We start from the raw sequence: 11,306 nt of genomic DNA, 5'->3' as shown, positions 1-11,306 counted from the left end.
CACTCCACCATTTCAGAATATTCTCGTAGGATGGTGTGCTTCTAATTTAAATGATAAAACTGTCTTATCATCGGCTACAAAAAATGTCAGTTGTAATTAAAAGTTATTGGTATCTTTTTATTGGTATCTTCACCCACATCATTCTTGACAGTACAATGAACATGTGGTCTGGTGTTGTCACAATGTAAAATTCTCTTATTGTGCCTATTTTCCCATTCCAGTCGTTTTTTTCTTCAGAGCTCTGTTCAAACGATTTATGTAATACGAATCTTGGATCCCCTCCCTCCTTACAGCACACACTATGTCCATAAACTCCTGCCAAAGTGATCAGAGAGAAGGGTCACTAGATTTCTTACATAAAAAGATTTATGTTCTGAAACAAATATCAGCAATAGAAAATAGAGCTCTACCACATTTTTAGATGCGCACTTTCTATTAGTAGAGAGAAGTGGTAGGCAATTAGTCAGTGGTCAACTAATTTGCAAAACGACTGCCCAGAAAGTTATATCGTTCTATCTTATCTGGTACACAACATTCGGCACAACATACATGCTCGATTGCATAACAAGCGCCATTTAGTTGATAAATATCAACTTACAGGGCATACCGCCAACCACCACCACCACCACCGTAACCACAGCTTTTGAATGTCATCCACATCGGCCGCATATTAATGTCAAACGTTACTCAGCCGGCCGGGTTCATCTCGTCGTTGGTTGGTTGTCACATCGAGTGTGGGGATACCACCAACAAATTGACACTCAACAAAAATAAGCTATAACTCGGCGATGGCCCAAAACTTTTATGACGCTCTCACATACGACAACTCGACGTCAACGCTGTCAAATCGACGTATGGTGGTTAACGAGTTCCTCTGCATTCTACCCCACCCCCTCTGTTGTAGTGTGGATACGGCGTTACGAATGCAAATCGTATGTCGCGGGTGTCGGGGAGTGTGTGGTTTTACAAATGCGCGAACCCGTCGTGGTGTACGGAGCAATTGAGCTAGGAATTGTTGAATACGAGTATAATATAATGAGAATGTGATTACATGTACAAAAAGGAATACAAGAGCTACTCCAACGCGCGCCTGTTTGTAAACGGGTGTGAAGTATTGTTTACTGCAGAATTAACGAGCAGAAAAATAATGAATGAATTAATGCCGAACATCATCGTTCTATGGGAGTAATAATTCACGGTAAAATGAATAAATAAATAAATAAAATCATCACAGCGCGACATGTGCAATCCGCCGCGAGCATTGTAGTAAATCGTGATCCTCGTTTGGGTGATTGGAATCAGAAAATTTAATTAAATTTTGTTTGTGGAAAACTTGATTAGGAAAAAGCTGAAGAGATGTGTCTAGGCATGACCGCATAGTTGACGTAGGATTATGATATTTGTTGCATGTAGATTTTGAATATATCAGACCCCGTGTCTTACAGTAGACCGGTAGGAGAAATAAAAAGCTCTTGGCAAATTTCATACAAGCTCGACTAGCCATTGGCGGCACCATCTCAGATTGCAGTAAAATTCTGAGGGCGTGAAAACATTGACCATTGAAGCACTTTTACATACTCTTGAATGGCGTTAACGTTCCCTGTGGAACTTTTGCCGTCTCAACGTATGCATTTACTAGCGTCATTTATAAATACTTAGTTCAGATTTCTTTATCCAAATAACGCCTTGAATGTATTCCGAGGGGCAAGCTCTAGAATACGCGTGACCACAGTGCAAGTCGAAAGAAATTTCTTTGACGAACAATCCCCCGGCCAGAACGGGAATCGAACCCGAACACCCGGCATAATAATGTGAGACGCTAACCACTCGGCCACGGGTCAGAAATCTAAAAAAAAAACTAGAAATCTCAAAAAAAAGTCTAGACAACTTTTTGAAAAACGCCTAAGTCTTTTTTTTTTTTTCAAATTTTCATTAAAAAAATCTAACTAAAAAACTCTGAGACCTCAAAAATTTTGATCAAAGAATGAAATGTTGGAAATTGTTTAATCAAATTTATTCTTTTCTCGATCAAATTTCAGCACAATTACCCTGAAAAAAATGAAAAATTCAAATTCATTTTTTCTTAAAAACGTGTTTTTTTCAAATTCTGGAAAATGTATGGATGTAACAAACGAAAAAAACATTCATACATCGAAAAGTGGCCACGTTTACAGGAAAATAGTTTTTCTAACAACTTCTTCATGTTTTATTTAAAAAAAACTATTCTTAATTTGTTCAATATCAAAACAGCCATATAGTGTTTATAAAGTTTAAAATAATATTCAAATATGAACTTATATCAATTAAGTCAAAGTCAATTTTTATCTCTCACTTCGGCAAACTTCGTCCCGCCCAAAATTGATTTTCGGGATCACATCCACGTTTTCGTATTAGGCGCACGTTCATGGATCCAATCGCAGAAAAACTACCTTTCACTATAAAAATCGTGGTACTTCTACCAAAACTCGTCATTATAATATCAGATTATTTTCAGACAAAATTCTCGTTCAAGATTTTTCCATAACTTGCAAATAACATGTTTCTCCGTTACGTAGAATAAATGTTTGATACAGAAAATATGATAAAGCCCTAAATCGGACAATTTCTTTCTCGAGTTTTCGGCGATCCTTTTTTATTTATATAGATAGAAGACGATATAGGAGTGCGTTCTATCACACTAAAATCCATTTCCACTTTCGAACGAAGATCAATTTAGTTAGCGCAAACATCAAATCGACTAACAACGCTTGTCAATATGTAATTGTAGAACACATGCGAATCGATTTTTTTTTCTAATTTTCCCATTTTCCTTCAGAGTTTTCCGCAAATTTTCAATTGTCATGTTCGGTTGGAATATGTTTGGTTGAAATATGTGTATTATTTTTATGGGACCCCTCTCTATTCCAGAGGAGGGAGGGGTGTCATACCATCATAGAAACATTCTACCTCCCCAGAACGGTGGGAGGAGTGTTGAACCACTTTAGAAATGTTTCTTGCCCCCTAAAACCTTCACATGCCAAATTTGGTTCAGTTTGCTTGATTAGTTCCTGAATTATGAAGAAATGTATGTTTCATTTGTATGGCCCCCCCAGAGAGAGGGTAGGGGTGTCATTTGTATGGCAAATGCAATCGGAATCGATTAGGAGATGAGGTTTCATATTGTTCTCAAGACTCGAAGACTCATATGCTTGATTTCTCAATTGATAGTTTATAAATCCAATTTACTCATATATTTAAAAGTAGTTACATATATTCACTGAGTTTTTATTTACCGCTCGGTGTTGCAGTGAGTAAAACAAAATAGTTATGAAATGTTTTTTTTCTGATTGTATTTATTGACAATCAGTTTTTAGGTTAAGTGCCCAGTTATCTCCACGTCGTATGAATCATCTATTAGAGGATATTATACGGTAAATTTACAAAAATAATTAGGAAAAAAAATTAAATTGCTAATCGAAAATAATTGTTGGATATTATGACCTGACACTGAAATGAAAATTATTGTAGGAAATTTTAACATAAATACAAACCTCATTGAATGTTTCTTCGTTGCATAAACAACAGAATATTTTACGAACCAGTTTTATATCTTGGTGTGCGTAGATGTAGTGGACAAACATATCGAGAAGAAATAAAAAATCGATTCCTTTCTGTTTTTTCAAATATTTGCGATGCGGTCATTAGTCTGTTCAATAAAATAATATTTTTCATTGAAACAAAAATAGCTCTATATTGAAAGATCCTAAGGAACGTTATAGGAATCAAATGAAAGCTGGTTGATGAGGCTTATCGTATTTGCTATTGAATCAGTGGCAATAAAATGTATTAGTCCACAAAATCTGTGAACAAAAAGAAAGAACCCGATTTTTTATTTCTTCCCGATATTTTTGTCCACTACATCTACATACACCAAGATAAAAATTCATTCGTAAAATATTCCAAAACTTGAGAGTTCAAGCATTAAGGGTCCCCGCAGAATACTAACTTTTTATCGACCGATAGTTTGATCGGCTTCTTAATCGGTACGAAGAGGTACGCATGTGCGCACATTTCACCGATTCAGTTGGGTCGATTTTTACACTATCAGGCCAACCCGACCGTTCGATTGACCGATGAAAAATCTGTAGTCCGGGAGGGCTCTAAAATGATGCACATCCCATCTTTATGCGTTCATTCTATGTACAAACAGTGGCGTCTCGTCCGCCTGTTCAAACTGTTACAGGCAGGTAGACAATCTAATAAAAATAGAGATTAATTTTTATTCTTTCACATGTGTAGCTGAGGGTGAAGATTTTTGACGTAGTACTACGTCTAACCGGAAGATATAGGGGGTGAAATGGAAATCTAGGCACTGAACAAGTAGGAAAAAATGCAAGATTTGGAACGCTTATAACTCGAGCATTTCTCAATAGATCGCAAAGGTTTTTGCATCAATTGATAGGAAATATATCTACGCATCTATCATAACGAATAACATTTCATTTTTCATGAGATAAATAATTGAATAATTGTGAAATATCAAGCATTGTCAAAATGCCCTATGTGCCCATTTTTGATTGGTCCATTTTGTGCTCCTCAAATCGTACCGACCAAAACAGGCAACCAGAGCAGCAGCGAAATAGAATGAAGCACGATTGGAAAGGAAAAAGAAAAAACATGAACGAAACATTGGTCGCAGTCTCACACATGCGTAATTCTCGAGCCAGCCAGTCAGCTTAAAAATCCCCACTCCGCTGCCGTAACGATCATTCTCATTCAAACCGTACACCACATCGGTTCGCATCACAACACATCAACAAACCAACCCAAGCAGCCATGTCTGGACATGGTAAAGGAGGAAAAGTGAAGGGAAAGGCAAAATCCCGCTCGAACCGTGTTGATCTGGAGTTCCCCGCAAGGGTAGCTAGGCCGAGCGCGTTAGTACCAGTGCACCAGTCCACCTAGCCGGCGTTATATAGTTTCGGCTGCCGAAGTGATCGAGTTAGCTGGCAAAGCTGCTCGCGACGATAAGAAAACCCGCATTCGGAACAGAACACATTCGGTTCGGTGGACATCAAGACAACAACAGGCAGTTGCAGCGAGTGGCAAACGCAATCGCAAAACGGCATCAGGTAGCAGAAGAAAAAAGTTTGTTCTTTTTACAATCTGCTTTGGTGGCAAATCCAGAACAAGGCGGCATCGAGGGCGTTCGAAATGAGTACTAAGTTTTCTAAATTGGAACCATTCCATAAAACAAGGCGCTTTTCAGGGCCATTAAACCTTCCAAAAAAGAGTTTAGGAAATACAGTTCAATGCTTTCTAAAACAATATCCAAAATAATAATAAAACACAAATTGATTTTTTCATAATTTGTTTGCCAGGATATGATGAGTATGTGAATTTGGCAGTTGTTCTGAGCTTATTGATTTTCACCAATTCTTAAATTGCTTCTAGATTGAAAGTACAGTAATTTACACTTATATCGACATTTAGCTAATTGGACGGACCTGTAATGCGACATATTTAGTTGGACATTTTTGTAAACATAGAGTTCGAGGTCCAAATTATGACCCCACATTGAAAGTCGACACTGTACCACTGTCATCGCAAATGTTCAATTACAGGTTAAAATTATCTCCAATCCGATACTGAGTGGTGGTAATGCGACGTGTCATTGAATGTAATTTACTGTAAAATATGTCACAAGCTGGATGGGAAGAAATTTTCCAACTGTGAAAGCTGTGGCGAGTGGCAAATGCAATCGCTAAACAGAAAGGTTTAGCCGAACTAGATGGGGATATCGAGTGATAACAAAACAATAAACTCTTTAGATTGAAGATAATTTTGTGATCCTGAAAAGGACCCTTTTTAGCCTGCATGTGAATCCAACGAGCGAACAAATCGTAATGAATGTATTTTTTTGCCATCGCTCCCTTTTAACGCTCATTCGTTCGTCTCGTTGGACTCGCCCCTCTGGCTGAGTCTGCCGATTTGTCTCTATCCTGTGAGTGTGTACCGCTAGAGTATAAAACACGCGGACCCCAATAAAATATCTTATTTTCTTTCAAACCGTAAACCCGTGTGGTTGTACGGCATCGGCATCGTGGACGTAACAAAGGAGGACAAGTTAAGGGAAAGGCAAAGTCTCACTCGAACCGTGCAGGTCTCCAGTTCCCTGTTGGTCGCATTCACTGATTGCTCCGCAAGGGTAACTAGGCCGAACGGATTGGTGCCGGAGCACCAGTATACCTAACAGCGATTATAGAGTTTCGGCCGTCGGAGTGCTCGAGTTGGCTTGCAAAGCTGCTCACGACAATCAGAAAACCCGCATCAAGAACAGAGCAGCTTCGGTTCGGCGCTCATCAAGGCAACAATTAGTTTCAGTGAGTGGCAAAGTGTTTCTCCGGCACGTCGCATTAAATGTAATTTACTGAACAATATGTCACAAGCTGGATGGGAAGAAATTTTCCAACTGTGAAAGCTGTGGCGAGTGGCAAACGCAATAGCTAAACAGGAAGGTTTAACCGAACAAGATGGGAATATCGAGTGATAACAAAAACACAACACCAAAGGTTCTTTTCAGAACCATCAACATATTCATAAAGAGTAAACAGTAAACTAATCCATTTTTCAGGTAGATAGGTACGTATTCACGTAGGAGAAGAAAATAAAACAATATATTTAAAATATATATTTAACAAAAGCTGTCTCCTTTGTATAGTCCTACGTCACTCCGGTTATGTCCCCGACATTACCCACCTGTCTTTTTTTATCCCTTTTGTTTATTTTAGACTCATTAGCATTTTAGCTGTAACAGAGCCGAATTTTAATCGTGTATATGTCACATGTTTATAATATCTATAATTAGCACATTACACAGTTGCCATTTTTCGGGGTTAGAAGTATTCCCTTCTATACCATTGCGTATGGTACACATTTACACAGTAGCCATTTAGGCGTCATCGTCACCTTTCATCTGAACCCGCCGTCATTCAAATACTTTTTTACATCTTCGAGTGCGACAGGCCAAACGCGGTCAGCTATATATGAAGCGATCACTACTACTAATGTGTTGCCTTGCGTAAAAATAATATTTGTGGTTCTATGGTTTTCTGCTGAACGAAGCGGATAGAAACTTGGTCACGCATCGCCTCTGTGTACAAAAAAAGTGGTCACCCTTAGGAATACGCCCATTTCCAGCGTCCACAAACCGATTCAATTCCCGTTTCTCGAAGAATATTATAGTTCAACTCATAGTTCTCCAAGATAGAAGACTATAAAAAAAGATATTACTATAAAAATTCGAAATAGTACACTTTTCATCATTAGAAAAAAAAAAGGTGAAAAATCGAACTTTTCTTCTGCTTGAAGGTAAAGTGGTCACCTAGTGGGGGCAAAGTGGTCACTCGCACAGATCAAGCTAACTGGGATAGATTTATGCGTTTTTTTCGTCTAAATTTGTTCAAATCATATTTGATATAGTAGGTACATGTATGAAATAAGCTTGGCCTATTCACCTAAAGTCTCAATTTTAATTTTCTCATGCATACAAAAACGTAATAAGAAACACATAACGTTCCGCATAATGAGGCTTGGTTTAGTTGGAGTGGCATATTTATCCAGGGTCAAAACCATAAAAGGATCTTCTTCAAGAGCAGAATGTGATGCGGTATATCAACTTTAGTAAACAGAACATTGTAAGTCGTTATTCACCTATTACCACTTTGCCCCCAAACTTCAAAGTCATTTCTATGCTAATTAATCGCTGAACTTAAACAAAATATCTGTTCACCTCTCCTAGAATTTGTGAATAGTCGTTGCGGATTATTTGTAGATTGTATATTAAAAATTTTATTTTCACTCACACCACCACTCTGGATGTTGATGTAATCAATGCTAATAGGATAAAAAGCATTGAACCGCCTTCTCAGAACTCTTTTATCGCGGAGTTCCGCTGACATTAATTTTATTTCCACGCAATTGGATACGAGAGCAGGTACACGCACAAAGGACTTCACTTTGAAAATAAAAAAAAACCTCCGAGACCTCAGCACTCGAACACACTCGAGTGGCACAAATCGCCGGTAGCATTGACTCAAAGACCCCAGGGCTGGTTAGTGGATGGTTTGCACGACAACTCCGAAAGGCTATCATATCATGCACTTGATTTGCTGTGCCATCATAAATTATGGCTGGCCGACAACAACGGGCAGCTGCACAAACATCGGTCATTTGAGGGGCATGATCTATGCTCCGAATACGCTTCAACAAATATAGCCGCCTATTGGAGAGCTACTGGCACCACCGGGATGCGATGACCAGAGCGCATCATCATTGATATTTACCCTTGTCCACCTCTCCAACTTGGCTTGCGTTAGTCCCATACTTCGTTCTAGTGCCAGCTAATTGATATTTAAATGCCATTTGTAGCAGAGGAGCATATATGCTGCGAGCCGAGGGAGACAGTATTAATTTCTGTTAGGTGCCAAAGTTTAGATATTTTTGGTCTAACCACTCGATATATTTATCATGTTCTTTGATTTATGGCTATCAAATATCGGTCCGGATCCACTCATCCACAGCCCATCAGCTTCTAGTCAGAAGGATTAATTGGATCCATCAAATTTAAGAGATAAACTTTCTTTCACCAGTAGAGTACATAAAATCGCGATTATGATACGCTGTATCCTTCATCACCGTTCTCCGCATGGAATGTGTTCGGCTATAACATGGACCAATGACAACCGGTGCCATCCATCAGTCTAGGCTGTTGGGGCAGATTTTACTCGATATTTTCCGTCGACGCGCTCTGCGAAACGCAAGAGTTATATTCGGAAAACATTCGTCTTGTGATTTGGTATGATGGAAGGCGTTATAAATTTGTTCCCATATCGTCGCGACACAAATGGCGCAACTTTCATGCGCACTCATCATCGAGGTTGTTTCGACGGATGAATACACATCAGGCATCAGCTTCTGTCTTTTCGCTTTCCACGGAACGCGCGCTCACTATCAATCCCCCACTTTTCTCACAGCATAGAGCAGCTCGACCATTCTGTCATTCTGGGTTGTATTTAGTGGAGCGGTTATCGTGATATTAGAGAACTAGGTCGCTCTACTGCTAATAACAGCATCTAACAACTCAACTAATTATAAATATTATCTCTCCGTTTGTTTTCACTTCCGATAAAATCCAGTGCCGCTAGCAGTGAACCATTTGTTTCCGCTGTTTTGTCGATGTGTTATTATGTCAAAAATGAACAGAGCTGCATCCAGAGGATGTGTCGTCTGTTGGTAAATTATACTGTTATTTATCAAAAGAGCAGAAAGAATATAAAATTTACGGCACGGATGCTCTGTTCGCATGCAGCACTATCGATCAGCTTCAGAGGTGATTCTGCACGGGGCATCCAAGCATCCAAACATTTATATACCTGCAGCCCTCATACGTTCAGTGATAAGATTAGACCAGATTCCAAACCGCTCCCACTCGTGGGCAGCCGCCGCGACCATTGAGGGAAGTCACGGTCGCCGGTGGACAACTTTCGAGCATCAAAATAGCCAGGTTGTTGTTGTAACCACAACTGTGCGGGTTTATCGATCCAGGATATTGAGCTCGGATAATGATGAAATATGTGCACTGCGCGCCCCAATAATCCGTTACTTTTTGGGCCGGAAAAATTGAAGTATAAGAATCATGTGCGGTGAGCGCAATTTCTGGTACAACCTAACGTGTGTGTGTGCTGGACGGTAGGCGGCCGATATAATTCAGTGCAACACACCCGGGAAATTAAACCAATTTACCCCCCAGTAAGCAATGTGGAAGTGGATCGATTTTTTCCCGACGGAAGCTGAATTTGAACAAAAACTGATTTATGGTTGTTTAGATGCTTTTAAGTTGTCCCCATGATGGTACAGCATATTTCAACTGTGTCATGTTTGTTTCGGTTGAATTTTGGGCGACAAAAAATGCGACGTGGCAGTATGAATGCGAGGAAGTGGAAAATATAATATGGCGAAAGATATGTTCGACGAGTTGATTAAATGGTTTGTGTTTTCCTTGTTCGAAAATATGTAGACAAAATCTTGAATCTCACTGTTTCAAGATCATGTTCAATAATTGCTGCTAGTTTATGTGAAATCAACCAAAAATAATCGATCCTGTCTTGTCCCTCTGAGATTTTAAAGTAGAGTTGCTTCTTTCGGTAACATAACATTAACATTATTTTTCGATGGATTTTCGAGATTGTTGTATCAAGAAAAATGTCATTTGCGATTTCTATTGCAGTTTTGCTCTGAGCAGGGAGCAGTTAACAGCCTTTCTTTGAGGCTGCAATTCAATTTTAAATTGTTCAATTGGCAAACCATCGGTCGTTTACATGTTCACCAAATATTTCTATTACTGAGTTTTCATATATCAACTAGCTGACCCGGCAAACTTCGTCCCGCCCAAAATTCATTTTTCGTTATCACATTCACGTTTTTTTCACTAAGCGCACGTTCATAGGTTCAATCGCAGAACTGTTCTGTTGAACTGTGAACTGTGTTCATCGATTAGAAAATCTACCCTTTTAAAATACCTTTTACTATAAAATTCCTAGTACTTCTACCAAAAGTCGTCATTATAATATCAGATTATTTTCAGGCACAATCCTCGTTCAATATTTTTCAACGACTTGCAAATAACATGTTTCTCCGTTACATGGAATAAATGTTTGATACCGAAAATATGATAGAATAAAGACAGCCTTGAATCGGACAATTCCTTCCTCGACATTCGGTGATCCGTTTTTATTTATGTAGATAGAAGAAGATATAGGAGTGCGTTTCATCACACTAAAAAAAAACAATTGTCATGTTTGGTTGGAATATGTTCGGTTGAAATATGTGTATTATTTTTACGGGACCCCCTCTCCATTTCAGAGGAGGGAGTGGTGTCATACCATCATAGAAACATTTCTCATATTCAAAAACCTTCACATGCCAATTTTGGCTCCATTTGATTGATTAGTTTTTGAGCCAAATTTGGTTCCATTTGCTTGATTAGTTCTCGGGTTATGCAGAAATTTTCGTTTCATTTCTATGGCAGCCCCCCCTTAGAGATGTGGGAGGAGTGTTGGACCACCTTAGAAATGTTCTTGCCCCCTAAAACCTTCACATGCCAAATTCGGCTCCATTTGCTTGATTAGTTTTCGAGTAAGGCAGAAATTTGTGTTGCATTTGTATGGCAGCCCCCCTTAGAGAGGGAGGAGAAGTGTCGATTCACCATAGAAACGTTTCGTGTCCCCTAAAACCTCCATATGCCTAATTTGGTTGTACTTGCCTTA

At 39.1% G+C, this 11,306-nt stretch overlaps 1 protein-coding gene across 6 annotated transcripts in view; it reads left to right on the top strand.

The window, feature by feature from the left end:
- The window catches only part of LOC129767789 (RNA binding protein fox-1 homolog 2), a 663,095-nt gene that overhangs the window by 443,212 nt on the left and 208,577 nt on the right, over positions 1-11,306 (top strand). The window lies entirely within an intron of this gene.

This window comes from Toxorhynchites rutilus, chromosome 2, assembly GCF_029784135.1.
Source record: "Toxorhynchites rutilus septentrionalis strain SRP chromosome 2, ASM2978413v1, whole genome shotgun sequence".
In the NCBI taxonomy this organism is placed as follows: Eukaryota; Metazoa; Arthropoda; class Insecta; order Diptera; family Culicidae; genus Toxorhynchites; species Toxorhynchites rutilus.
Note: the sequence above shows the minus strand (reverse complement) of the source record. Positions and strands in the feature narration are given on the sequence as shown.